The 27,059-nt window shown below is 40.5% G+C and overlaps 1 protein-coding gene and 1 pseudogene across 1 annotated transcript in view; both read right to left on the bottom strand.

Moving 5' to 3' along the window:
- The window catches only part of LOC111723222, a 3,360-nt pseudogene extending 1,473 nt beyond the window's left edge, over nucleotides 1–1,887 (bottom strand).
- CMSS1 (cms1 ribosomal small subunit homolog (yeast)) overlaps nucleotides 1–27,059 on the bottom strand; it is a 348,622-nt gene that overhangs the window by 57,910 nt on the left and 263,653 nt on the right. The gene's annotated exons all lie outside the window — the stretch shown is intronic.

Below are 27,059 nucleotides of genomic sequence, written 5' to 3'. Positions count from 1 at the left end.
TTTTTTTTTTTTTTTTTTTTTTTGAGACTGGGTCTCAATTCTGTCACCTAGACTATAGTGTATTAGTGTCATCATAGCTTACTGCAATCTCAAGTTCCTGGGCTCAAGTGATCCTCCTGCCTCAGCCTCCTGAGTAGCTGGGACTATAGGCCCACACCAACAAGCCTGGCTAATTGTTTTCTATTTTTTGGTAGAGACATGGTCTCACTTTTGGCTTAGGCTGTTCTCTAAATCCTGAGCTCAAGTGATCCTCCTGCTTCAGTTTCGCAGAGTGTTAGGATTTGGGGCATGAGCCACTGTGCAGCCCCAAAAGATCTTTTTAATGTAACAGGGTCATGTACCCAGGTTGAAAGTCCATAGCAATTTGCTTTCATACTTACAATAACATCCACTGCCCGTAGCATGCAAGGCAAGGCTCCCCGTGAGTAGGCTTCTAACTCCCCTTTCAATGTCCCAGTGCCCTCCTCCTTGGCCCACACCCCACCACGCTGATCTCTTAGTGCCTAAAACACGCCAACTCCTTCTTGCCTCAGAGGCCTCATACTTACTGTTCTCAGACCTGAACTTCCCTTTCTCATCTTGTTCCTTCATATCACTCAGGTTTTGGTCTAAATATTGCCTTTTCAGAGAGGTCTCTGACACCTGAAGTTCCCCGTTCTGTCATGACTTCCTTTCTGTTATAGCACTAGTCCAAGTTGTAGTTAACTGATTTATTTGTTACCTTGTTTTTATCTGATCCCTCTCACAAACTTTAAATTCTAAGATGGTAGGGGTCATTAACATATACTTTAAAAAATATCATTGTCTCTAGTGCTCAGGATAGTGCCTGGATATAGCAGATATTCAATAAATAATCATTCAATAAAACTGCAAATAATACATTAAGAAAAAACCTAAAAAGTAAGTGCATCTTTTATCTTATGCTTTTACTACCATAAGTTATAATATTATATTAGTATAAATCTGGATGTCTATTAGAGGTTTTCCATGTGTTCCTTTTAACCAGGACCTCCTTCACTGTACTTGAGAGGCTAAGAGAATGGAGATCTGACGTATGGCTGCAGGTATAAGTGGAGCAGGTATAAGACACTGGAGACACAAAAGGAGTGAGGGTAGAAGGGAATGAAGGATGAAAAATTGCCCATGTGTTACAATGTACACTATTTGGGTACACTAGGTCCTAATACATTCCTGGGGCGCATAGCCTATCAATGGAAATGAAGTTAACTTAAGGAGGTAGTCTCAAGGAGATACACTAAAAGCCCAGACTTCACTGTTACATAATATGTAATGGAATTCAATTTGTACCCCCAAGTCTATTAAACTAATTTAATTCTTTTTTTTCTGAGGGAGAGACAGTTTCTCTCTATGTCACTCTGGGTACAGTGCTGTGGCATCACAGCTTACGGCAACCTCAAACTCTAGGGCTTAAGCAATTTTCTTGCCTTAGCCTCCCAAGTAGCTGGGACAACAGGCGCCTGCCACAACACCCAGCTATTTTTGTTGTTGTTGTTGTTGTAGTTGTCATTGTTGTTTAGCAGGCCTGGGCCAGGTTCGAACCTGCCAGTCCCGGTGAATGTGGCCTGCACCCTAACCACTGAGCTATGGGTGCTAAGCCTAATAAATAAATAAATAAATAAATTCTTTGCTAGGATTATAGCTCTGCTCAGCACCTAGTTTATATGCATGAGGTTCTCCTTCCCTAATAATTCTTCCCTTTGCACATTCCCCACTCCCTAGCCTGACTGCTGCCTGGGCTCAGGCCCTCACCCAGGCAGCTCACCTGGACTCATGCTGCACCACATGCCCATATTCTTCCTGCACTGTTGGCATACTCCTCTTGTAATGTATGCCAATTGGTACTCTTGCTGGGGCAGCCTCAACCATTCCTCATCCCCTCCCTGAGGCTAGCCTCTGAAGTCCCAGCATCTTTTATCAGTAAAACCACAGAGAGGTGACACCAGGGATCCCCTAGAGCATAGGGCTAACCTTGCCTGAATTTAAGGATCCCTTTGGGGAAGCTATGACACATGTGGATTCTTTCAGGCTTTACATGAAATACAGTGGGTATTTAAGTTAAAACTGGGCCATACAACTTTCACAAGTAAAACACAAGTCTAGAATTAGATGAACTCTGCATTCCCTTTCAAGTGAAACATTCCAGAGGACCAGAAAAACGTCTTCTGGTTCCAAACCTTGCAGGTTTCCCATTGTACCTCCCTGACTGTAACTTATTGCTAAAATGCCTCTGATGGCTCTCCACGGTCTACAGAATATTGTTAAAACTTCTAGTATCATAGCAGTCAAGGCCCTTAATAATGTGGGCCCAAACAAAGATTCCACTTTGCCTAGTACAAAGCTGGATGCCAGAGCCCTGTCCCTGAGGCACAGGGGCAGTTGCCATGCCCGAAACCATCATGCACTTTCCTGCCAGGGGGCCTGGGCTCACCCCGTGTCCTCTGCCTAGAACACCCTCGTTTCTACTTTTCCCCTGGCAGAAACCTATTGCTGTTCCTCCAAGGTGTCCATTTCAAGTACTTGCACCTTCACCCCATTCCATGAAGACTCCCTGACCTTCGCCTCAGGGAGACTCAGACGGCCTTTCATGTAGCTCAATATTAAATGGTTCTACCATTAAAATTAGACTTTTAAGGCCTGCCTCTCCTGCTAGACTGTGATTTCTTGAGAGACAGAGAAAGGACAACATTTTATTTTGTCTTTACAGCAGCAAGGCCTAGCACAGTGCACAGCATATTGTGGGCACTTGGCAAATATCTGTGAATTGAAAATTTTGCTTATGGATGTGCACACCTGTCTTTTAGTACATCTGAGACAACAGTTAATAAGGCAGGCTATGAACAGAAAAATTAAAGATGTTCTTGGCTGATATAACACTTCTTTATAAGATGTGTGATTAACAAGGAAAAGAAGACTAGGATGAAATAATATAGTAGAGCCTTCATAGTTGACTACCCCCTACACTGACTACCTCCTCAAGGTGACCTCATTTCCATTGACTGGACATGCACCACATGTATGTACTAGGGCCTAGTTCCTTATGTTGACCACCTCTGTATGTTGACCAGTTTGTTATAGTCCCTTGGATGGTCAACTTATAGAGGTGCTACTGTATTTTTAAAGAGAAGAGGGCTGAGAGGGCAAAAGACTTCTAAATCATGTATTTTTCTGTTCACAAAAACTTTGCAGCCAAGGAGAAAATGCTAGTCCGGTTTGAGTTGTTGCTGGAACTATTCCCTCTTTTTTCTTTAGTTTTCAGAGAACCAGTACCCATTTGGAAAAGTAATATAGAGACACAGTGAAGAGAGCTAGGCAGTGATATGTGTCAACAAGGCTATTGAGTGATGATAGCTATGCCAAGAGAAAAACATTACCTAACGACATCAAAATAGGACACTTGAGGAATGTCTTAGAGCGAAAACAGCTGTCACCTGGTATTTTGGCATTCTTGAAGTATATGAAGAAATAGACCCTGGAAACTACAGATTATTTGCAACAACAAATTTGCAGAGATCAAGAACACTTTTTCCTCATTCTTAAAAAAGTTAACCTGTTATCATTTTCACTTGAGAAAACTATGGAGCTCTAAAATTAATATAATACCAAAGTACTGCCTACAGGTAGGTTTCAAAGAAAGAGAGAGGTCCCCCTTATTATACCAGTTTCTACATAGACCTATTTACTTGGAGATACTTTTATTTTTTGTAGATTACCTGTTTACTTTTATATATAAATTATTAATCTCACCCTGAGGAAACATTAAGGAAAGCATAATATGTGAAGTTTAAATCTGTCGATTTTACTATTAGTAAAATATCTATTAGGACAAAAGTTTAAATCCCTGGAATTTAAAGATGAATAATGGATTTAGTATGCGTGATTTTCTTATTTCTTTACCTTCTAGTTCCCTGAGATGCTGTTCTGAAGCTGCTTTACCCTGGGTTTGCTATGCTTGTTACGTGGTGAGAGGTCTGTGATGCTCCTTCCCTGCAATACACACGCATAGTGCCCTGATGGCTGCTAGGGCTGCCCTCCAGGAACTTCCTGCCAGTGGGGGAGAGGGACACAAGCCTGGCAGCTGTAATAATGTGGGATTGAGGGTAAAGTGCAGTTAATCTCTGGGTGCCTTGGGGGCTCTATGGAATCTACGTGGGGTAGAGGGGGAAGGTGGCAAGAATGGGATCTGAGGCAAGAACAAGCAAGCATGCCTAGTCCTGTGATTCAGCTCTGCTACCAAGAACCCACTTTTATTTTTACAATTCATAGAAACAAAAAATGGACAAATTAACTGAAGCCTCAACATGTTTTCCAGAACTAGCACTGTATATTTCTCCCAACACTTTGCAGACATCTGTGGTATTAACTATTTATAAAAATCTAGCAAAAGGCACAGGATTAGGCTTTCCTGGATCAATCTGAAGTTGTCAGTATGCAGACTCACAGAATAGCAGTGCTAAAATGGAACTAAGATATTATCTTTTCCAGCATAAAACCCACAGAGAGTCCAAAGAAAAAAAAGTATCTTTCTTAGTATTTCCTGTTGAGGGGACTAATGTGACCCTACATGACACCCCTACCAATCAAAAAACACAAAGGACCTAGGTAGCCCCACCCCCACAATTCAAGCCAAAAGACCCTAACCCACCAAAGCCCTCTAGGCAGGCTGTGGAATTTGCCTACCCCCTATGGCCCCATATAAGGGGTCTCTAACTATCCCCCTCTCCAGCACAGACACCAGCTTTGCCCTGCTCTATGGATCACAGTCCCTTCTCAAACCTGACCTCAGACATTTCTGCTCCTGGTCTCATCTCTGGGCACCTTCACTTCCTTTCTTGGTTGCTTGGTTAGCTGTGAGTAGGAGAGATTGTGTCATCTTTAGGGAATCCATTCTGGTTATGTAACAGAATTCCTTCAGAATTCTGGAGGAAGATCCCTACCAGTCAGCCCCAGTACTCCCTCATCTCCTTTCCATACAAATAGCCATTTTCAGAAGATATTGCGATAGGAAGGCCACAGAAAGGGGAAAAGTATCTGTCCTTGTGGCTCAATTTTTGAAATTTACTACAAAGTGTGATATAATAAAAATAATCTACTAGATTAAAAATTCACAAGGGCAAAGGCCCAGTCTTTCAAAGCATGCATGACACATAGTGAGTGCTCAATTAATTACATAAATATTTTAACTCTTCCTTCAGTCATTATAAACTTTTAAGTTGTTTCTAAGACATCTTCACAGAAATTGCATGATGATTTCCAACACCTGCCTTGCCTTGAAGATACAGATGCCATGAGGTATAGAAAGAACATAGAACTCTTATTCTCTTCATCCTTTCTCTTTTTTATTAAAAAAACCCATTAATTACTTTCTTTCCTTCCTCAGGGATGCTGAGGTCAAAAAGACTAAGGGCCAAGGGAGTGGCCATCAGGGTCAGAAGACTGGGCATACAAAGAGAAATCAGCAAGGGTTACACACAATGGACAAATCAGTAAGTTGTGTGAGGATGACATTTGTGGAAGGAAGTTTCAGTTGTATAGAAAGGGTAAAAGCTAGATGGCTTCTGTGGTATTAAATTGGATCTGAAGCTATCAGTGTGATTTCATGGTATTTAGTAAAAATAGAGCAATAGCTATAGTTCTGTGTGTGTGTGTCCTAGCCTGCTGGCTGAGAGGGCCTAGAAGTAATGAGTACACCGAGAACAATGAGCATAACCAATCCCCTGATCTTGGCTTCCTTCCTTCCCTCCTTTCCTCCCTTCCTTCTGAGCCTATTGCCCAAGACTCTTGGGCTCAAGTGATCCTCCTGCCTCAGCTTCCGGAGTAGCTGGAACTTCAGGCACCTGCCACCACACCCAGCTGATTTTTCTATTTTTTTGTATAATGGGGGTCTCCCTCTTGCTTGATCAGGCTGGCCTTGAACTCTTGGCCTCAAGCAGCCTCCTGCCTTGTCCTCCCAAAGTGCTGGGATTATAGGCGTGAGTCACTGCACCTTGCCAGATCTCTAGAATGAGTCCAGGTCTTTTTAAATATGTAGCTAATTACAGACTCAGGTGGGGTAAATATAGGATGCTTGTGGAACATTTTCTTGTGCTAAAATGTCAGTAAGTACTTAGAAAACAATGAAGACTTGTTAAAAGGACATACAGCCAGCGTGGAGGGGCTCCCACTGTTCACAGTGGAGGTCATTTAGATATCAAAATAAATGATGATATTAATGGTTGACTACTTATTGAATAACATAGGAATCTACAAATTCAGATTGATAGAAATAAATATAAAAATAAAGGGGAGAAGGGAAAGCTCTTCCTCACAATAGGGAGTTTATTTAGGGGCAATATGTTTACACAGTCTGAAAGTAGCTCCCCACAAAATATTTATTGCAAAGGGAAAAATGCTAACTTTATAGTGAACAGATCTGGCAGATTCCACCTTTGTAACTAATTCCACCTTAAATGGAGTTAGTTACAAAACCAACTCCATTCATGTGTCTCCTGATATAATTAATGAAGAATACAACATTGTTTCTGCGGTATTCCTCCCCCAAATATACAAATACAATCTTGTAATGAGAAACATCTCACAAAATTAAACTGAAGAATATTTTACAAAATGTACTGTTTAAAATTGTCAATGACACAACAAACAAGGAAGGGCTGAAGAACCGTTGAAGCCTGAAGGAGAGTACAGATACAACTACTAAATGCAGGATGGAATCACGGACCACAAGCAAAAAACAGATTTTAGATAAATTGATTCAGAAAAAAATATACACACACACACACACATAAATAAACACACAAAGGTGAAAGAGAAACAGAGACAGATATAACGATGGTGGTGAAATGTTAAAAATTGGGGAATTGAAGTGAAGAGCATATAAGGATTATTATTTTTATTTATTTATTTTTTTGAGACAGAGTCTTACTATGTCCCCCTCGGTAGAGAGCTGTAGCATCACAGCTCACAGCAACCTCAAACTCCTGGGCTCAAGCGATTCTCCTGCCTCCGCCTCCCAAGTAGCTGGGACTACAGGCACCTGCCACAACGCCTAGCCATTTTTTGTTGCAGTTGTCATTGTTGTTCAGCTGGCCTAGGCCAGGCTTGAACCTGCCACTCTTGGTGTATGTGGCTGGCACTGTAACCACTGTGCTACGGGTGCCGAGCCAGGAATTTGTTATTATTCTTGTATATTTTCTATAAATTTTAAATTATTTTTGATGTTAAAAATTAAAAATAAAGAATGTTAACTTAGGAGTAACTCAGGTCCAATTTTGAATCCTTAGTTTGCTATCTATTGTCTGTGAGACCCTAGGAGGTTATTTAATTATTCTGATTTTTGGTTTTCTCCTCTGATCACTAGGAATAGGACTAATTTGAAGGGATCCTATGAAGATTAAATAATATAATGCAAAAATTGAGTACCTGGCAGGTGCTGGCAGAGGCACGTCTGGTAGAGGACCTGATACCTAATTGTTGCCAAAATATATACTTATTGAATAAACAAATAAACTCCTCTCTCCTGCCCTGTCCCCCATTCTGAACGAGTGATACCACTTTGAGAAAATTAGATTCTCCAAATTTTAGCTTTGTCTTAACAACTGATGTTTGTCTTAACAACTGAATAATATCCAAAAAGTCCTCTAATAATAATAACAACACATATTTAGATGTTTTTCTAGAGTTTCCTTAGCACTTTGCCTTCATGTCTCCTGTGATGTTATGTAGAACAGGCAGACATTCAAGTTAAAGTTCAACACAGTGTTAATAATAGCGAATGTCTCCAGTGCTGTGGGTTATGGCTGTCAGAGAAGGGGTCATGTCCTTGTTACTTAAATCTCAAACAACGCTTGTATCAGTACATGGCTGCAGGGTACAAAACGGGGTGCAATTTAATGTCCCTCCAGGCATCTGTTTCTATGATGCTGGTGCTGCTGTTTGTGGTTTAAAGTGTATTTGGGGTAACAACATGGTAGGGAAGGGGACCCAGGTTGTGCCTCGGAGGTTTCTGCTCTTAGCCAAGATGTGCACATGAATTTGAAATCACCCAAGAGGGTGTTTCAGCGTTGCCTGCCAAAGAGTGGTGTCTTCTAATCTGGAGAGCAGCTGCTGGGCACAGGCATGCAAACACACACACAGACACACACACAGACGCTCACTGAGCCTGTACCTGCCTCTACTTGTCTGCTCTGCGCAGATGGCTCCTGGCTTTCGAGTCGCCTCATCCTGCAGCCGAGTTCAGTTAGAACCTTTCTTCTGTGGAGACTGGCAAGCTGTGGGCTAAGGGTTTCGGCAAGGCTACCTGTCTTCAGAGCATGAAGAAGGCTGTCCGGAGAGGGAAGAGGGTTATATATAGTGTTCGGGCCCAATCGGTGTTGGGCACCCCATTGCCTCTCCTTTGTAGAACTGTCACTGGCCCTGGGTTGCAAACTGAGTGTGGCTTTGAGGCCCACAAACCAAAAACTGAGAGGGTATCGAAAAAGAGAAGAAGAAAACATTTTTGTTGGTCTGTGGATTCCACTGTTGGATTCTGGCTGGGATGGGAAGAGAAGACTACCGGGCGTGATCAACAAAGGTACCTAAACGGTAAGCTAGGCATCCCTAACCTCGCTGAGAAGAGGCTGCAGGGTATTTCTGTGCTACCTAATTGCGGGGAATTGCCAACACTGCTCTCCAGAAGTAGGATCTTCTGGATCTTAATGCAAGGGAATGCAGTAAATCTTGGGTATAATTAGGAGTTTAGGACAGATGATGACTTTTAGGATAAAATGAGTAAGAGTTGCTTGTAAACTAGAGGAACTATCCTGACAGGCCAACTTTTGTTACATTGACAGGCATGAAAGTGAACCAATATGAAATTTCAAATTATTATCCTCTTAAGAGTAAGACAAATGGTTAAAAAAGAAAAAAAAGTAGGTTTGGATAAATGACTTCTTGTTAATAGTTTATTTCATAAGCTGATGTTAATTACCTTAATATACTATAATTTCAAAATCACCACCATGCAATGAAAATGGAGATGTATACTGGATAGGTTAGAGCGAAGAGAGGGAATTTTCTTTTCATGGAAAAAATTAGTAGAAGAAACTAGCATCTTAGAATGGTGACTAAACTGTATTTGTTCACACTTCTTTCCTTGATGTTAAGATTTGATGAATAGGGGCCAGAGAACAGAAATAGGTTTTTAAGTAGGGTTTTTAAAAGGTCTTGGGAGCTACCTCTCAAGAGCTTATTATATAACTTACCCCAAACAACATAGGACTGGATATCCATGAACACACTGTATCATGTAACTGGGAAATGATGCCAGACTGATGCCAAATGATACTGCAGAAAGTTCTGCTCACTATGCTTGCTCAATGCTTGGGGTGGCTACAAAGTTCTGTATGGAGGATCTGTTATCAGTTTAACAGATAACGTGTTCAGCTAAAATGCTCATAACATATTTCGCTATCCTTTTTCCTCTTCTAACAGATAATGACCACATCTTTCTTTTTTCAGTATCTCTGCAAGTCTCAGGAAGGATTGTAAAGGGTTCAAAGTGTAACTTTAATGTACTCACCATATTCTACATGTGTATTCGATTTGCATCAAGGAGGAGGAATATATAGCATACTATTAGAGAACATTCATTCAAATTACGGTAATGTTCCTCTAGCTACAGCTAAAAATACTTTTTCTATCATGATACTTTGCAAGTGATTAAGCTGTTATATCCCCCAAAGAAATATTCCAAGTAAATATTTTTCTATAGTTATTAGTTGACACTTATGAAACTCCCATTATGCTTAAATACAAATTAGCATAAACAGTGTAAGAGCTGTTTGTTACTGAAAACTTCTAAAGGTAGCAATAATTTTCATGGGTTATTTCTACTTGAGTTATTAAGATGGTTCTATACTGATGAGAGTCTTCTGAGTAATTTTCCAATGTGGGGTTTAAGTTCTTATGATAGCCAAAATAAAAATCCTCTGTAGTATTATGCAGCCTTAAAGAAAGATGGAGACTTTTTCTCCTTCATGTTTATATAGATGGAGCTGGAACATATTCTTCTTAGCAAAGCATCTCAAGAATGGAAGAAAAAGTATCCAATGTACTCAGCCCTACTATGAAACCAATTTACAGCTTTCTTATGAAAGCTCTAACCTAATTATAGCCCAAGAAGAAGGGGAAAGAGGAGAGAGAGGGGAGGGAAGGGGGGAGGATAGGTGGAGGGAGGGTAATTGGTGGGACCACACCTATAGTGCATCTTACAAGGGTACATGTGAAATTTACTAGGTGTAGAATATAAATGTCTTAACACAATAACTAAGAAAATGCTGTGAAGGCTATGTTAACCAGTTTGATGAAAATATTTCAAATTGCATATAAAACCAGCACAGTGTACCCTATGATTGCATTAATGTACACAGCTATGATTTAATAATAAAAAAAAAAGAAAAATAAATCCTCTGTAAAGCTTCTGGAACAAAGGAAAGCTTTGATTATTAAGAAAAGGAGGGAAAATTTGTTTTTAGAGTTTAGCTTCTATTAACATTTATGGGTAATTGTGTTTTTTTGCTTATACTTAATTGAAGTAAAAAATTTTAGTCAAGAAAAGGTAGTGGTACCATAGCTGGAGGTGGATGGTGGCTTTTGCTGTGGCTTCCAATGATGTGCCTTTGATAGAGTGCTATTGTGGGAGACTGACATCGTAATTTGCCAAAAGTTGGGCTGGTCTGAGGGGAGAAATCACAAATAATGGACCTTGTATTCTTTTCTTCAGAATAGAGTCTGTATTATTCTTTGTTTTAATCTAAAGCAAAATTTTCATTACCAAGGGAAAATATGCTTTATTTCTCTAATGTGTTACATTAAAAAAAATTAAAGAAAAAATGTTAGTTTCTCTTATTTTCCTTAAGACTGAACTAGTGACTATCAGCATTTAATTATCATTCATGCTGAGTACAGCATTTTTTATTTCATTATAATGGGGGAGGGAATACTTTTATAGTAAAGAGCTCAGTTTACTCAGTCATCATGTTTATTCATTCATCAACTATCTTAGGGTGTCTGCTCTATGGTAAGCCCTGTGCAGGTTACTGGGAATATAACAGTGAATGAGTGAAATAAGGTCTCCATATGCCTTGAGTTTCAGTGCACAGAAAGTCCAATGACTAGTGATTTGAACCTGTTACTGTACATGTTGTTTGCCATGGTAAGTATTTTTTCCCTCATTCCTAATTAAAAGTTAAGGACCAGAAATCTTTTTTTTTTTACACTTTGAAAAGGGTTATGTAGTGCCCACACTATATAGAAACACTTATGGAGACCAATTTAGCATCAATAAACATCTTAGTGCAAACACATGAGCCTTCTGGAGGAGCGCTGACATCTCAATACCAGCTACAGATGTTGACAAAAGGCTCACTCACCGGTACTGTCTGCGTCTTCTGAACTGAGTCAGACAGAAGTCCCCAAGGAGGACATTCAGGAAAATCTGTATCACAGCCTCTTAGAAATCTAGGGTTCAAATCTGACAGAGGTTCAAGATGCTTCTGTCCAATCTGTCTGATATAAATCATCCATGGGGCCCACATGGAAGAGCAGCAGTACTGTGCTTTTCATCCAGGCCAAGGATATTTTTTATGATTGTATCAATCATCACTTTGTCATTTTACACCTATGAGGCATTTTACTACATTGTTTGTAGAATTTACATTTACACATCAGTCACTCACTTGATCCTGTATAATAGGAAAGGCAGGTATTATCATTCCCTGTTCAGCAGATGGAATAACTAAGTTCTAGAAGTTTAAGGGACTAGCCCAGCCTATCTTCGAATGCCCAGTCTCATAGAGTAATTTCTGATTCCTTCTTGTTTTTGGGTAGAATAACAAAGTAGAATATGGGAAACTAGGTTGATGATCTTGGAACTTACTCTTCATTTTGTAAATGAAATAAATTATTCTGAGAGATAATGAAAAAGAAAACATTATCACTTCTTTCATGATTTTAAAAACTTCTTGACTGTTTAGGCCAGAAACACTATAGAGTTACGAATATATATATATCTACATGTGAATGCAGTTGAATTTTAAACTCCTGGTTCGTGCCATTACGCTCGCAACATAAAACACTGTCATATCAGATCAGACCAAGTACCCACCCAGTCCAGCTTCTGCTTCTGGTGAAAGCATAGTGGGCCCTTTTAAAGAAGCAGTTTGTCACGAGTAAGAGAAAAAAAAACTCACAAAAAAAATACTGTCCATGGAAAAATGGTAAGAAGGCGAACCAAGAGTTGCACGAAGCTAATCAGAACAGTCTTGAGTGAGTGGAGAAGGCTTTTCTGCTGGATTTCGAGAGCAAACCCACACATAGCTAATACTGTCTATTATTAGCTGTGACCAAGTAAATACACAAAACTTCTTTTCTTATTTTACATTCTCATTGGAATTTATGGACCTATTTAAAGTTCACTGTAATTTTGGGGGAGGCTTTGAGCTACTTTTCTCTCCTGTTTCTGGCTTGAAATGGATGTCCTGCATCTTCATGATTGATCTGGGACCAATTATTTGAGTAGGAAATTGGAATTCAGGGGAGGATAGCAAAGTGGATAAAGCTGCTTCCTTGTTTTTCCTTAGAGCTGCTGTTCCTGGCCCTGAAACAGAAAGAGACAGAGGCAGCTGCCTCTGAGCCATGATATTCAACTGGCAGGTTGCAGCTAGGAATACAAGCTCCACGTTTCAGCTGCTCCAATATCTCTAAACAAAGCTATTTTAAGAGCCTTTGCATTTGATCAGGGAGCATCTGGGGTTAAGCCTTATGTTTTCCACTTCAGTTTTAGAACCTAAACAGGTGCAGTTTGTAGTTCAAATTTTCAAAACTTACTGCATTTCCTTCCAACGAAAGCACACATATTATTTTTTTGTACCTTCCAAAGATCAATGCATGACTTGCTTAATCTTGGGGCTCTATGATGACATCTCCTAAACTTTCTTTTTCAAAAAAGAGCAAAAATGATTACCAACATTTTGAAAAGTGAGTATGGGTAGAGGAGTTACTAAAAACTAGATCCTGGATTTGGGGAAGGGGTGAATGAAGGAAACATATTTGCAGACACAGAGTGCTGTGCCTATCTCTTCCCTTAATGACTCTTGAATTTGATGCTTCTTAATCTAATTTAACAGCTGTTATATCACTAACCTTAAAATGTTAGATAATGATATTTATAGTGGCTTCATTTACAGTTGCCCCAAACTGGAAACAACCCAAATGCCCTTCAACTGGTGACTGGATAATCCAGTTATAGTACATGCATACAGTAAATTACTCAGCAATATGAACGACACACATATAATATGGATGAACCTCAACTGTGCTATGTCAGGTGAAAGAACCCAGACTAACAAATCTACTCAGGGAGGTCCAACATTTCTTCTCTTCTGCTGTGCATGGAAGAACAAGAGTTGTCTTGGACCACACAGTAAATACACAAACACTAGCCAGAAAACTGATGAGCAAAAAAAAGGTCTGTGCATACTTTTTGTGATATCTAACCACAGATATCAAAGAAAGTCCTCACAAAATCAGCATGGAGCCCGTGGCTGCAGATTAGACACACCATTCTCCATACTAAATGAGTCCATTTATGTGATATTGAGGAAAATGAAAGACTACAAGAATAGAAAACACTGCAGTGGTTGCCAGCAGCTAGGGCTGAGGGCAGGGACAGACTACAAAGGTGTGACAGGAAACATTCTGGGGTGATGGAAGTGCTTTATGTCTTGACTATAATGGTAGTTCCGTGACTGCCTGAGTTTGCCAAAATCTGCAGAATTGGACACTGCAGGGTGAATCTATTACAAGTAAAACATACCTTAAACCTCTGTGTAGCTTTATATTGAGAACCTTCCACCTCAAAGATCAACCGCATATGCTGGTTTGCTGTTGCTGTAGTGGAGTTTTGGCATAGGTTTTCATTATAAGAACTTTTTTTTAGGACATTAAAACACACAAAGGAAAAAGAACCTTAAAATCTGACAGTCCACCTAACTTATTTTACAGATGAAGAATTGAGGCCCGAGGAAGTTAGCAGCAGAGACATATGCCTGTTGTTTTAGAGCTATTTAAAAATAATCAACCTGCACTACTCCAGGAAATTCAACTCTCTAGTCTTGTGCAATACTGATCGTCAAAATTGCATTACCTAATGAAAATGCTATGGGGCAAAAAACTACACAAAAAAATTCTAAGTACCTGCTTTCCAAATGTCATGTTGAGAAATTGGCCAGAGGTGGCTGGCTCTGACAAATATACAGTTACAAGAGAACATGATCTGATTTTAGTAGTCAGACATTGCTGCAGCCAACTGTCTGTCAAAAACAACAGCCACCACCATTACACACTGTGATCGGTATGGGCGGTATCATAAAAGAAGACCCAGGCCACGTTTGGAAGGGGCATACACATGTTCATTTATTTACTTATTTATGTCATAAAGTGCCAGGCACTGTCCTTGGTCCTACCCTCCAATGTTGATCTTGGAATTATAACACTGTAGCCTCTAGACCCAGAGTAATGCTAACCACTAGAGCAGAGTGAGGGCTGATTGAACTGAATACATGAAAACCAAACAGAATAAAACCCAAAACTAAACCAGAATAAAACTCAGAGCTAAACTCAGAACGCAGAGGTTCAGTTTAACGAACGTGGATATGTTTATCACCAGAACGCATCATGCCTCAGAGCATGGACCTTCCCAGGAGGGTATTACTGGCTTCTAGTTCCAGTTCTGTATGCCCCTCAACAAAAACCTCTCAAAGTATCAAGTTTCCTCAGCCACAATATGGAGATGATAACTGCACTTGCCTTTGATGGGAGCAAAAAATGACAAATGTAAGGTAATAAGCAGAGTTAGTGGCACACAGTCCTCAGGAGCTCTTATTTTTATTATCCTCATTAATACAGAAAACTTCTACCACAGTGCTGTAGATTAGGTCTAAGAAAATCAGTCTTGAAAATGTGGCATGCCGGTCTCTTCTGAGAAGTTGATAAATGCTACAAGACGTGGAGTACACACAAATGCAAAACCTTGGATGCCCTGGACAAAACTAAGGAAGCCCTGGGCTAGAAACTTCATCTATTATAGAAATTAAGGGAACTGGCATCTGAATGATGTGCTTTCTTTGGGGCTCTAAGTTAAGAACCACAGCTCTAGACCTATACACTCACAGGTAAAAATTTAAAATGCCAAATTTCATGGTTTTGGCATTAAGAAAAACTCCAGAAAGAGTGAATCAGAAATTTCCTTGACCGATGTTAAAGAAGTAGAAATATGTTTTTCCCGTCCCTGAGATTCACTGGCCCTAAGTACGTATTTCTTTTACAATTCTCTTGCTCTCTTCTACCATGAAATTTAAATCATGTAATGAAAATTCCATATTTTAAAAAGTGATATATTATAGCCCCCCAGCCCTGGGGATTCTGAAGAGACAATGAAATTCCTAAGCATGTGCAAATTATTCCAGAATGGGAAATGACTCTTCCTGTGTAGCAGTAATTATTTACGTACCACTACCTTGGGAGAATGTTCACCATAGACCATTAAGTTCCTACTTTTAAAATAAGAAACTTCCCACAGGGTTTTATTTGTTCTTTCCTAATGTGGAAAGACAGAATTTGTACACAGAAGATAGTAAGTTTTACCAGCCTATCATTAAATGGTTAGGCCAAGTTTCAAAAAGACCATACTGATGCATTGAATACTTGCCAAATGTGTGGACAGAAAGCTTCAGTTCATATCATGACACAGCTATGGATTCATTGCTTTTAAAGTAAGCAAGGTAACCAGAAATTCTACTACCAATCAAGTGTCAAAAGAGGCCCCAATACCCACTGAAGAAAGACAAACTTTAGTTTACTTCATATCCACAAGCCCTTAGTCATTTTCCCAGATGGTATCATAAAACTGCAATCATGACCTAAATCATCTTGGTTTTTAGGCACCAAATTCTGTTATTATGTCCTTGTCTACATCTGGATAGTTCATTTGTACAAGGTGATTTCAGTTGAAAAGAGAATTTGAAAGGTCCAGCTAAGTCTAGTGGAACTAATTTGTATATAAAACAAGGATTTTTAAAACAATATGGAAGAACATAAAGATTTTCACCTGTACTTACGGTACTAAAACAGTAGGCCAGTTTGAACTGGTAGCTCCAAATTTATATCACTTGGCTATGTCACAAAATCCACAAGGATTATGTTTTCACAGTTAGATCAGATATATGTTGGTGGCAAAATGCCAGTGACCAATTTAATGGGACTTTTTGCATTTCTAACCTTCACCCTACTGACAAGAAAATAACATTTTTTGAAAGAGTTTTCTTTAGCACACTCCGGTTGTGTTACTAATTTTCAGCATTTTTTTCAAAGCAGAAGAATAACCTTTGGCATTTTAAATTTTCCAAGCATATGAAAACATACAAGGAGATCACAGTATTAGGCTGGGAGGTATAGAACAACCAGTCAGACACCACTTGAGTGAATCGGATGGGGTTTAATTCATCTAAAGGATTCAAAATGAAACTTATACTAACAGCGAGAAGGTGAGCAACATTCTCTAGCTCAGGTAAGGGTGCAAGCTTCTGGATCCCAAAGCCCCTCAAGGACATAGAGTTACAGAAGATGCCCATGTGTGAAGACAGATCTTTTCAACTAAGAGGTCATTCTCCAGCTCTTTACCGTTTGGGGGGGTATAAGAATCAAAGTGAGGTTTCTTGGTCCAGTTGTCGGACAGGTGGCTGCAGAAACTCTGCCACCATTCCCCCCATCTCCCTTGGAGTCCATCTTGTCCCAGAAGACATAGTTCTTGCATAATTCTGGGATTTATATCCCGATTGGGAGGGTCCTTGGAACAGATCCAGATTAGGCTCAATGCAGCACTGGTCAAGCGTAGGCTGGCTGCAGAGAGAGGACTGAGCATCGTCTGTAACTGTAAATCCCGGGAGAGTGTTCCACAATCTAGAATAGTGGTTCTCAACATTCCTAATGCCGTGGTCCTTCATTACAGTTCCTGTGGGTCATGACCCACGGGTTGAGAACCGCTGATCTAGAAGCTCTCACCTCTGCTTATAATGGCATCCTGGCTGTACTGACCTGTTTCTATATCCTTTTGAAGAACTGACCTCTTCTGATTTCCTGATGTAGTACTGTCTCATGCTCCATTAATTCTAGGCTACTATTGACAGTGATTTCATATTTTCTGGAGATGTTATGTTTAGTACATATAGATATTTTATCTAATCAAAACCCCTAGGAATTATATTTTGATGCCCTTCATTTCTTGACTCCCAAACACAACTCTCTGCCCCACCATCTGATGGTGAGAAGCTACATGAAAGGAATGAGTTCTAAGATGATGATGTTTCTAAGTTTTAAGTGAGAAGAGGAAGCCAACTGATAAAAAGGATTTTGTGTGATAAATGCAGAGCTAACAAGCTATTTTCAAAAAACTAATTGCATCCCAAGAGGTTGAAAACCTTACTCTGAGTATGCCAGGTGGTAAAGGGAGAGTGAAAACAGTAGTAAGCATGGGCTTCTGAAAAGGTAACCAATCTTCTGAAACACCTCTTGGGACTGCATCACCTTGACCTTGCATTTGTTTTTCATTTCTACTTCCCAAACTACCTTTGTGTAAGGATTAATGACCTTCCCTCAGCCCATTAAACTGTCATTAATCTCCAGGAAATACCCTTAAAAGCTATATGAAAAATGTTGTATTTTAGGTTAAAACCAGTTAATCTTATAGCCTTTTAACTATCGTATCCAGTGATTATTGAACCTTCCTGGAAATCCTTTCTGCCCCAGAATTGGTTAACATTTTAATCACCATCTTATTTGTAAGCTATGAAACTGTTAGATAGGAATTGTAATTGATCTAAGAGAAATGCCTTCCTCAGAGGTAAAATGAATTTTCAAAAGCAAGAAATGTATTACTAGTCTCAATTCCTGTAACTCATATGTGTTTCATGTACTTGGGAACTAAATGTTGCAACCCCCAAATCAATATTAATGCTCAGCCTCAATTATAGGCGACTTCAATTTTAATCTGTGATAAGGAGATATATTACCTATGGGCGGCACCTGTGGCTCACAGGACTAGGGCACCGGCCCCATATGCCGGAGGTGGCGGGTTCAAACCCAGCCCTGGCAAAAAAAAAAAAAGATATATTATCTACTAAGTTAGCCTTGTAACACAGGCTAGAAAAATCTATATAGGCATACATGTTTCTATGCTGTTAGAAATGTTTATTAGATTAACATACATAAACATTCTATACATAAACATTCTAAGACAAGACTAAGAAAACAATAGCTCAGTTAATTACAGTAAAAGAAACAATTTATAAATGAATATTCCTATAAACAATAATTGCATCATAAAAAGCAGGTTAAATAAAGCAGAAAATTTAAAAGAAAGATTAGAATTCAAAGTATAGGCAAGATTTTGGCTGTTGCAGGGAAAAGAAACTATAGAGGTAGAAAAAAATATGGAAGTGAAGAAACAGGATGTAATGATTGGAGAGGGAACTAGCTAAACCGTAAACAGTGATTCTCAGCCTTGCGAGTAAGGGAAAATAACAGAGGTGTCTGGGTTTTTTTTTTTTTTTTGAGACAGAGCCTCAAGCTATCCCCCTGGGTAGAGTGCCATGGCATCACACTCACAGCAACCTCCAACTCCTGGGCTCAAGTGAGTCTCCTGCCTCAGCCTCCCAAGTAGCTGGGACTACAGGTGCCCGCCACAATGCCTAGCCATTTTTTGGTTGCAGCCATCATTGTTGTTTGGCGGGCCCGGGCTGGGGATTCGAACCCGCCACCTTATGTGTATGTGGCGGGCACCTTAGCCGCTTGAGCCACAGGTGCCGAGCCAGAGGTGTCTGTTTTCATCCCTACCCTACATGGCTGGAGTTTGTCTTCTATCTGAAGAAAGAGAACATGCTTAGGGCATTATGCAAATCAACAAAGCAACAGGGCCCAAATCACTGTTAATCCATCACAACGGGAAAAGACCTCAATCAACTCTAACTTTTGGATTCCTGGGCACATAAAACCGTTGGTCACCTGGCCCCATACTGGATTCTACCCTGCCTTGGTCACTGTTCTTTGGATCTTGACAACACAGGCTGGTGCTCCAAGCCATTGTTCTTTAAACAAAGTTGTGAACTGCTAACAGTTTCATTTAAAAGTTTATAAAATGGTAACCACATTGCTACATCTCTCTGGAATATCATAAACAAAATGTGGTTCAAATTTCTGTTAAAAAAAAAGTGCAGCTCAGAGTTCTTGAATAAACAAACAGAGACAACTGGTAGAGTTAATGGGCTCTGTGAGACCACAGCTATGTCATCTTGTCTTGTTTCTTGCTTTGAGCAGAGGTCATGGTGAGCTATCTGACGGGCATCCAGCTAGTCAGTCCATCTGGATGCTTTGCCTGAGCAAGCTTCTTTGTAGCCCCTACCCTGTAATCTGGCAAGGCTGGCAGTAGGGGTAGGGTGAGGGAGAGCTGCTCTCCTTCTAAAAACATAAATCATCATCATGAAGAGCAACCCATACCCACAGAGTCAGCAGTGGTTTTCACTTCAGAAAAATGAGAAGACACCTTTCCTCAGAGGAAGGCTAGAAGCCCCAGTTTGGTGACATGGCCTCTGGGTCTTTAAGCAAAGAAGGGGTATAAGTGGATGCTTCTACTAATTGAAAAACCTCTGCATTACGGCAGCTGATTAAACAAGCAGTAGGGAAACTTCACAGAGCTGTGCTCGTGGTACTTTTTTTTCCTGAGACACAGTCTGTCTCTGTTGCCCAGGCTGGAGTTATTAGAGAGGGTTGATCGTTATATAAATATCAATTGTCCATTGATAATGTTGCAAACACACAGGGTATGGACTCTTTAGGATAACACAGATCTATCTTAATGCAACTATTTGCTATTTGAACAACATGTTTATTAGAAGGCTAGACAGGCGAAACCCAAATGGGTTTCCTGGTTTGAATTTCCTGGGGCAGTTTGTAATAACCTAGGGCTTCTAACATAGCCCATACCGGCAACCAATATGTCCTTCCCCATCCCAGCTCTGGTCCCTTCCTACCCACGCCCCCTCTGTGGTCAGCACTGAGAATGATTGCTGTTAGCCTGCTCAATCGGTGCTTCCAAGCTGTCTAGAAAAAGCCTGATTCAAGATTTGAGGAACAAACCCTTGAAGGCTCTACATCTTCAGTCACACAGAGGCTAATACTTAGGAGTAGATTTTGCAAAAATTAAAATAGCTCTCGAGTCAGTGGTTTTGTTCAGTGCTCCCACCAGGAGCCACAGAGCCACAGAGCCACAAGATCCTTTAGAATGAAGGGACTCAGCCCAGCCTCCAGATCTGCACAGGGCCTAGGGATCCCCATGTGTATTTCTGGCTGATGCTTGCCGTTCTCATTGCTCTTGAGACCATCTTGAGTTGCTGCCTTCTCCCTGGTCTGAGTGGGCTACTCTTGAAAGGCCATTTATTCTGCTTATGTGGTGCGACTTCAAATCACCAGTTTCCTTTTAAAGATTCCTGGCCTAAGATCACAGGGTGCATAGGAATAAACAAAAGTTGGGAAAGGTATTTCACAAAGACTAGATCTGTGTACCCATAATCAGTTGATCTGCTTCATTTTACTCCAATTAGCATCCCAAGCCTCAACCACATACATTTTTCTTCTCCACTGGCACCTGTAGGGCATGAACAGAGGGCATTACATGACTTTTCCCTTTGAACTGCTCTTGCCAGTCTGCTCCGCCCTGGCAGAACTTGGTGGTAGATGGAAAGGCTATTTTTGATGACAAGGCTTAGCAACATTCCCTAAACAGAAAATTTCTCTCCTACACACTCAAAGCATTGCAAAATACTTCTAATATAATTCAGGCCTTGATCCCAGAAAAAGCAGAAAGCTGACTTTAAAAATTTTTGTTTTCAGTAGCCAAGAAAACAGCTAACAAATCTGGAGGAATCACAGTGTCCTTGGGTTCATACATTTATGCAAATACTGAGTAGCTACTGACTGCAAAGCATTGTGGAGGACACAGAATGAGACCTAGCGTTATCTCTGCCTTCAGAGAATTATCAGTTCAATAAAGAAAATAGGACAAACATAAAAACTATAATATATGGAATATAAAAAGTGTCGCTGAGAGGTACAGATTAAATACTGAGGTGTTTCAAAGGAAAAAGAGATCTCACACCAGTGGAGAAGCAGAAATCACAGTTACGACAAGCATCCAATGTGTTCTGAGAGCATCTTACGCAAGTGAAAGCCTTTAAGGCTACTTTCATTTCTCTTTCCTTATTATCCTCTTACCAAAGATTATTAATTTATCCTACTCCATCCTAATGCCTCCTTTGGTGGTCTGGATCAGACAGCACATGTGTTACTTTAAAGACTATAGGGAAGCACTTCATTTAAAGCTAGGCTGTAGGGTCATAACCTGTCTTCACTTGTTTCCTCTCTCTGCCTTTTCATGGCTTCTTCTAATCTGATCCACCTTACTTGAGGCCACTGTTACCTGGCTGCAGAGCTGGACTGCTCCTTCCCCCAAATATCAAAGCTTCTTCCCAGAAAAGACTGGTCCTGGCATGTGCCCTTGGTCAATGCACTCCCTCCCCTTGTGGGCAGCCAGAGAGCTGCTGTTTCAGCTGTAGTATTAACTGTCCCCTAGTAAAGGAAGTAGGACATTGCTTGTGGCTGGATGGTGAGGAAGGGAGAATTATTTCCTCCCTAGTTTCAGACAGCAACTGGTAACCACCACTCAGGAGAGGCTGATACATGTGTTTGCTTTTTGCCACACTCTAACAAGCATTCCAACATGGACCACCCCCTAGGTACAAAGCAGCCAAATTTGAGAGGCCCCTAGCCTACATGCCAGTGAGATGCCAGCATCATTTCACACTTTCTTCTGTGTTTTCCACGTGCCTGGGCTAAAAATATGACCACTGATACCTAAGAGAGCTAAGCCTTGGCCAACCAGCCCACCAAGAATGGAAGAGCCAGGAAAGGCAGATCCTCCTCACGAACTACCTGGGAGACTTCTCTTCAAAAGCCACCAGGGTACCCTCTTCATAGCACTCCACCCGAGCACACATCAAGGCAGTCACTCACCTCATCAGGCCTCAGACTTCACCAGCGATCTTAAGTGGTGCTGGTTCTTAGAGTTTTGGTATTCTCAGCTACCAGTAAAGATGGAAGCATCAGGGGTCAATAGTCCTCTACTGTACTACTGAATTTTCATTTCCATATAACTGCATTTCTCCTTATGAGTCTTCTCTTTCTGATTCCCTTTCAAATCCTTCCCATGGTGCTCCCTGAATTTCTCTGAAGACATGTGGAACCATGCAAAAGCATAGCTTTGCAGCAGGTAGAACTGGGTTCATGGTTCTAATGTGCACTGGCTATGTGACCCTCAATAATGCATATGGCCTCTTTAGAATTTAGGACCCCATCTTAAAAATCCAGGTGATAGGAATTACTTTGTAGGGTCTTGAGAAAATTAAATGTACATAACATCCAAGTACAATACACATTCTAGGTGCTCCATAAAACACAGCACTGCTATTATTGGAGCCCCTACACTTTTACCCTTTTCACAGACTCCTCCTCCTATCTCTTGGTCCCATCTCCTGTCCAATCCTTTTTCCAGGATGTACAACTCCTGAGCCTCTCAAGGGGAGGTTACTTGTGGTCCCAGAGCCCACGCACCAAGCCGGAGGTGCTGACGTTTTCCAGGCTCATGACGCTGCTTTTATGCTATCCCTTTCCATTCCTAACAAGAAGAAATCCCTCCTCCTTCAAGCCTGCTCAGGCCTGCTCCTCAGTTCTGCCACCTACTGACCTCTCCTCCTCATTACACCTTATTTACTAAGGACGTTGGCACCTGAGTCAAACTTTGTTTCCCTCTTAATTCCCTCCCTGTAGCAAGTAGCCTCAACTTGAACACGGTAATCTTCACAACACTGTGGTTTCAAAATTTATCAACTCCAAACCTTCTGCCTCAGCAACCCAGCCCCATAGCTACACCAGGAATGTTCTATTTCTGTACACATAGGATACTTTACTGTACTTAAGTGTTTCAAGTTTCTCTCTCCTCAGAGAACTATGGGTCCTGCTGCTAGAGATCACATCCTACTTGACGTTTTGTCCTTATCCCTAGGTCAGTATCTTGTACTCAAGGGATGTTTAATAAATGTTCATGAAGTTTTCTACAGATAATCTAATTTGATCGTCACCATAGGAAGGTGTATAATTCCTCTGTGTAAATATGCAAATGAGGCTCAGAAAAGTTAAGCAACTTAATTAAGTTACGTAGTTAGACCATGACTATGTACATACAGCTGTGTTTTATAACACCTAAAGGCCAGCTGGGGCTTTTCCCACTATCTTAGTACAATAGCAGCCTTTTTCCTCCTCTACCTTTATTACCCTTACATACTGTTTCATATGAAAATATGTAAGAAAATTTGAAAAACTGTTAGCTTACTCTATTTATGCACATATGAATAGTTCTGAGAGGATTATGTATCTCTGTTCTCCCAATGGTCTTCTACCATGAGACTCTCAGTATCTTCTTAAAGGAACTATGTAATGTAATATTTCACTGCCCCCAGAGTGTGCACTAAGATGATAAATGTTCAGTCTATTACCCACATTAAGTAGATTTTAACACTGGAAAATGCAGAAACCCAATATTGTGTTCTCTGATTAATTCAGTTTTGGATTCGAGCTTTTTGATAAAGTTCACAGAATGACAGTTCAAAAATCCTCTCGGTTACCAGTGAAAAATGATCATTGGCAGAAATTTGCAAACCTCCTGTAATTGGTAAAGCAAAAAACTGCTTCTTGAACCACTGAACTCCATATCCCATAGATGGCTGATCTTAACTGGAATCTTATTTACAATCTCAAACTGAGAAGTATCTAGTTTTAGGCAATGAATAAAAAGTCTTCCTTCTCACCTAAAATCTTTAAGATGTTTCCTAGTTGAAGCAAGCCGTTTTTAAAAAGAGATTACAGAGAATGGTTGGTTTTCATCTTGAGTTTCCACCCCCTGAACATGGCAATAATTTTCAACCTTCATTAGGAAGGCAGTGCTGGGCTAGGCACTGAGAGATGTAAAGTTTTCAGGGTTCTAGGTGCTCATACTTTAGAAAAGAAAGATATGCACAAAAGTGTCTTTAGTACAAGATAATTTCTTTGCATGTATTGATATCTATTGGCAACAAGAGCCGAAGTTCAATTATGATTAACAAAAATAAAATACTTAGAGTCAATGACCGCTGACTTTACCAGTACTTGCTATACACTAGGTACTAGCTGAGTACTTTAACACACTAACTTATTTAATTGCAAGAATTTTATGAGATGGGCATTGTAAGTGATTATAATGTTACAGATGAGACAGTTTAACCCAAAATAGGTTCAGTACCTTGTTTAGTGTCAAAAAGCTGGTTAAATGGTGGGAGTGGATTCCAATACAGGATTTTTGACTCTAAAACATGGGGCTTATTCCTTTCCATCTCTTTATCTCCTTCTACTGAAGCATACAGTCACAAACCCAGGGATTGCAAACTTTGTTTTTCTTTCTTATCGCCAGCGTGAATCAGGGAACTGCTGAGAGAATCACAGGGAGGCTTTCAGCTGGCTGTGCTGCAACTGGTACAGAGCCCAGCAGTTGGCAATAACAAATTACAGCACAGCCAAGAGTGAAAGTAATCACTGACCTGTGGTCTTGTTGCTATTCTGATTTTACTAGATTTTTCAAATAGCAATGCAGCATGCACCATTACTATGCTGGCTAAATTTTAAAAATTACTGTTATCTCACCAGATATGCTGTTGTTGATGAAATAATAATACCCCCCCAACGCATTCAATGTAAAGGTTTCTACTGAGAATAAATATTATAAAAAGCCATTCATAAAAAATGCAACAAAGCCATTGCAACTTAGTACACAGCAAGTATCCTAGCTGAATATTTTGTTATAATGAAGGCCCAATCCTGGGTTAGGACTAAAAACTAAGTGAGTCCTTGGATAGTTGCTGAATAACCAAGAACATTCAACACTAGAACTATTAGAGTCTATTAAACATGATGTAGAAAATAACCTAATGATTTAGAAAATGTTCATGATACACAGGATCATGAACAGGTGGGTATGAAATTATGATCTCACTTTTAGATGTAAACCCAACGCAGTATGTACAGGCCTTGTATGCTAAAAACTACAGACTGCTCATGAAAGACATCAAAGATCTAACATATGCAGAGACATACTGGGTTCACGGACTGTATGGGAACACTAAGTTATTCCCATTGCCCACAGGTCTGTGGGGGACTGGTTCCAGGACCCCCTTGTACATGAAAATCTGAAGACACTCAAGTCCCTCATACAAAATAGTGCGGCCTTACATACAGCCTCTATACTTTTAAATCATTTCTAGATTATCTGTAATTCCAAATACAATGTAAATAGTTGTTATACTGTATTTTAAAATTTTATTTCTTTTCCCCAATATTTTTGATCTGCACTTGGTTGAGTTGTGGATGGAGGGCCAACTGTGCTTAACATAGCAAATATGTCAATTTATCCCAAATTGATATTCACCTTTAATGCAATTTTGACTAAAATCTCAGCAAGATTTGTATAGATAGCGATAAGACCATTCCAAAATATATATGGAAAGACAAAGGAATTAGAATTGCTAGAACAACATTGAAGAAGAAGAGGCAGCGGGACGTGTAGCAGCCTGTATGGCTTTAAGGATTTGAGAAGCGAAAGTTATGCTGGGAACCATCAGTAATTACAAGTAACACCTTGGTGAAAGGGGCATGGGGCGGGATTTGGCTCTCCTAACAAGCATGAGAGAGCTTGGGAGAGGAGAGCATTAGTGATTGGCAATGTTCTACACCTGTGGTGGGGAGAGGCACGAGATCAGCCTTATATTAGGCTGGAGGAGAAGGCAGTTGGGAGCATGCCTATTCTATCACAGGTCTGCTGACGTTCGCTCTGTTGCGGCTCCTGCCAGTAGACCACCAGCACGGCATCTCTCTGCTGAAGACTGCTAAACTCTATTAAGATCTATTTTTCTAAGACTACTTCACCCTAAGCTCTGCTGAGATCTATTCTTATAAGACTACTTCACCCTTAAAGACACACTCTCTCTCTCTCTCTCCCTTCTAAAAGTAAATAGCTCTCAGGCACCTAAGAGTAATTGTTCCTGAGCAAGGTAGCACAGTGGTCCACATCCAGAACCTGGATAAGCCAGGGCCGGAGACCAACCAGTCCTGGGCCCTGACAAGTGGTGGCAGTGGTGGGCTGTGATAAATGGCGTAGTTGGTAGCATCGGGATCCGGCAGGATAGAGAACAAGCCAGTGAGATCTAGCAGACGCGGGCCGAGGGGAGACTAAGAACAAACAAAAGGAAAAGAGAAAGGAGAAATACATAGAGGGAAAAGTATCTAAGAAAAAGAGAGCTACAACAGGACTTTCTCATTCGTTTTTTCTCTTTTCTACGCTTTGTCTTTCCAAATTCTAACTACCTCTTCTGTGGGGGAAAAAAGCTGAAAAGCCTTTAGCCTCTTCTGTGAAGTGGGGGGGGGGGAGTAGATAAAAGTCTTTAGAGAGGAAAGAGGAAAGATGGAACTAGGTGATAAGAACCTCTAGTAAAAAAAGCCTTCGGCAAGCAAGCAAAGAGAAAAGTTTGGGCACGAGTTGCAAGAGTTTAATAAGTTGCTCAAAAAAAAAAAAAGTTAGGAAAAAACTTCTAAGTGCCTTCCCCTCTATCTACCCCCACTGGCAGCAGGAAGTAGCTTTTGAGGGATCTCCCTGAATCCTTTTCTGGCAGTGAAGAGCTCTGTTTGAAAGAGAGAATCGAGGTAGACTAAGGGAGCTGGAGAAGGAACAGGGGAAGAAAAGATTTGTAAAAATGCTAAGACTCGGGAAGCACCTGTGGCTCGAGGGGTAGGGTGCCGGCCCCATATACCGGGGG

The sequence above is a fragment of the Otolemur garnettii genome, unplaced genomic scaffold (assembly GCF_000181295.1).
Source record: "Otolemur garnettii isolate 467f Iridium unplaced genomic scaffold, OtoGar3 scaffold00009, whole genome shotgun sequence".
Taxonomy (NCBI): Eukaryota; Metazoa; Chordata; class Mammalia; order Primates; family Galagidae; genus Otolemur; species Otolemur garnettii.
Note: the sequence above shows the minus strand (reverse complement) of the source record. Positions and strands in the feature narration are given on the sequence as shown.